General features: G+C 33.3%; 1 long non-coding RNA gene across 1 annotated transcript; it reads right to left on the bottom strand.

Annotated features, from left to right (window-relative positions):
* Positions 1-1017: 1017 nt before the first annotated feature.
* LOC111388873 lies at positions 1018-1585 on the bottom strand. The gene is made up of 2 exons (XR_002701644.1): positions 1356-1585; positions 1018-1198 (listed from the first exon to the last, which is right to left on the bottom strand). It is a non-coding gene; the product is annotated as an uncharacterized LOC111388873 (long non-coding RNA).
* Between the last annotated feature and the right edge of the window lie 1106 nt (positions 1586-2691).

The raw sequence follows: 2691 nt of genomic DNA on the forward strand, positions 1-2691 counted from the left end.
TTCCTCAATTGTATTATTTTTGGTATCATTTCTTCCTCAATTGTATTATTTTTGTTAGCATTCTCATTAAACACTTCTTCAGTAACTACGTCTTCGCTAGGTGTTCGTTTACTACAACTAAAAAACTTATCATGTGCTCCATCTTGAGATTTAATCAACTTTTCCTTCCTTTTTCTTTCGGCACATCTAGATTCAAATTTTCTTTAGACATAATAATAAGCAAAAAGCGATAAAACCCGATTGATGAGTCCCCAAAATGAAAGGATTCAAAAATTAGTGATAGTGGTGGTTATGGTGGTGATTGAAGTAGGCAATGCAACTATTCCGGGTTGCGGTTGAAAATGCAGAGTCTAAATTTCAGGCAATTCTGCTACTGCCAAGAAATGAACAAAACAAAGAGAGAAGAGATCACACACCCAGAAAAAGGAGAGAACGAGCTTTTAAAAAAGAAAATGCCTTTTTGGATCTTGAATCTCAATATGCAATGACTTTAAACTTACATAAACCTTTCAAGTAAAAAAAGTGTTATCATGGACTCATTTTCCTCTAGTTTTGAGCTAATTTTTAACATTAAAGTGGGTAGTGGGGGACTTGACAGTATCAAACAAGAAAGATCTCGTTTGCGTCTAGGAATTCACCTCGGATACATCTCACCAGCTCTATATATAATTCTTTTTCCAGAAAACCCACTATTTCCCCCAGCAATAGCAATAGGGTGTGCGTGTATTTGAGCTAATACAGACAATAATTACTGATCAGACCATTTCTCCTATTTGTGCTTGGATTTTGTTTCTTTAAGAATAATGGTCTGGATTATTACATACATATGTGTGCCTCATTGTCCAGACTTTTCCAGTGCTTCTAATTGAATGCATGAAATGATCAAGCTTCTAATTAGAAGGGGTTGGATTTCAGATTTGATCTCATTTTTAAAGGACGTTGCCAGTGGTGCAAAAATTATTGCGGCATTCATGTTGCACAGCAGCACAGCTAAAAAATTAGGATTACGCATATAACTTGATAATGATATGACAAGTATCATTTGATTCAGAAGTCTAAAGCCACAAGGAAAATATTCCAGAAACAATGAAATTATGAAAATTGGATGTATACACCTCAAAGCAAAATTTTCCCAATTTCGTCAGTCTTTTTAACTTGTGGTTTAACGTTCTCTGGTCCATGAGTCAATACCACCTGGCTGCTGGCATAAATATGATTTAATTACTGGAGAAATCACACAGGCACGACAAATAATAAGAGATCGTGGAAGTTCTAAACATAAAGCCCCGATAAAAAAGAAAATCATGGAAATATTTTCAAGGCTTTGTAGTTTGTTAAAATACATGAAAACCAACCTGCGGATTTGCAAGACCTTATATCAGCTTCAAGGGTATTGCCATTTGCAAACTGTCTGTGTGAAAGCACCAAAGGGGCCCAACTTGCGGATTTCACCGGAACTTTTGCAATGGTAGACTAGTAGAGTAGTAGTTTTTAGGGATTAATTTCGGATTGGAGTGTGGTCTGTGGAGAATACGATTGGAATGAAATTGGAGAAAGGCAGTTCATTTGCCTCTTTTATGTGCCCAAATTTTTCTTCTTCTTCTTCTTCTTCTTTTTGAAGAGAGTGACAGTTTTGGGCTAGAGGCCCCTTAAAATATGAGCCCAAGGCAGTGGCCTCACTTACCTTGGGCCAGGGCCAGCCCTGGTGGTGGAGCAGTGCTCTTTAGACTATTTACCAATATGATTGCTATGCATTTCCTTTCAAAATGCCACACCACCCTCTTACTTGTGATTAATCACTGGTTGACCAAAAGCGCTTTGATGGAATCAAGTTTGGCATTATAGCCCATGGTATAGAAACCAACCTGCATGGACCTCTCTTCACCTTAAGTAATTCATCCAAAATGCATGAAAATTGTAATCCAAAGAAAAAATTACAAACCCGAACATCGTATAACGAACCAGACATTAACCCTACCAGAGAATAAAAAATGGTCATTTCAACCGTTAACATTTTTAATAAAGTGTTACTCATGTAAAGTGAGATTATATGAGAGAATATATGCCCTTGGATCACGATGAGATCACATGTTGGAGATTTATTATATATTTATGGTTGAAAAATTGAAATCCTAATTTCATTTCATTATCTCAGGCCATCTCCAGCGCTGCAACAAAATTTACACCATTTTACATCAAATTTTGCACCAAACTAAAATTCATCTCCAACCATTGCACCAAAACTTACACCAAATAAACAGTGTTTAACCATTTTCTTCCTCTTTTTTTTATTCTTAGTAATCTATTTATCTGAAATATTATTTATTTAATTATTTTATTAATACATAAATTACTAACTAAATAATTACGTTAAATTACAAAAAATATGAAATTCATTAATAAATATAAAAAAATATAGTACAATTAATAAAAACACTACAACAACGAAAATATTAAATCATGCCATCAAAAAATAGTGCAATGCATTACGAATTCGAAAATATTAAATCATGCCATCAAAAAATATTGAAATATTATTTTTTTTATGTATCGTTTTCTTTAAATAAAATTAAATTATTGTATGTATGTCGTCGTTTAATATATTTCGTGTTAACCTTAAGAAATAATCGTGTTTGTTATAATTTATTTTTTTCCTTCTTTTAATTAATTCATTAATTATTATTTTTTACA

This window comes from Olea europaea, unplaced genomic scaffold (genome assembly GCF_002742605.1).
Source record: "Olea europaea var. sylvestris unplaced genomic scaffold, O_europaea_v1 scaffold532, whole genome shotgun sequence".
NCBI classification, from domain to species: domain Eukaryota; kingdom Viridiplantae; phylum Streptophyta; class Magnoliopsida; order Lamiales; family Oleaceae; genus Olea; species Olea europaea.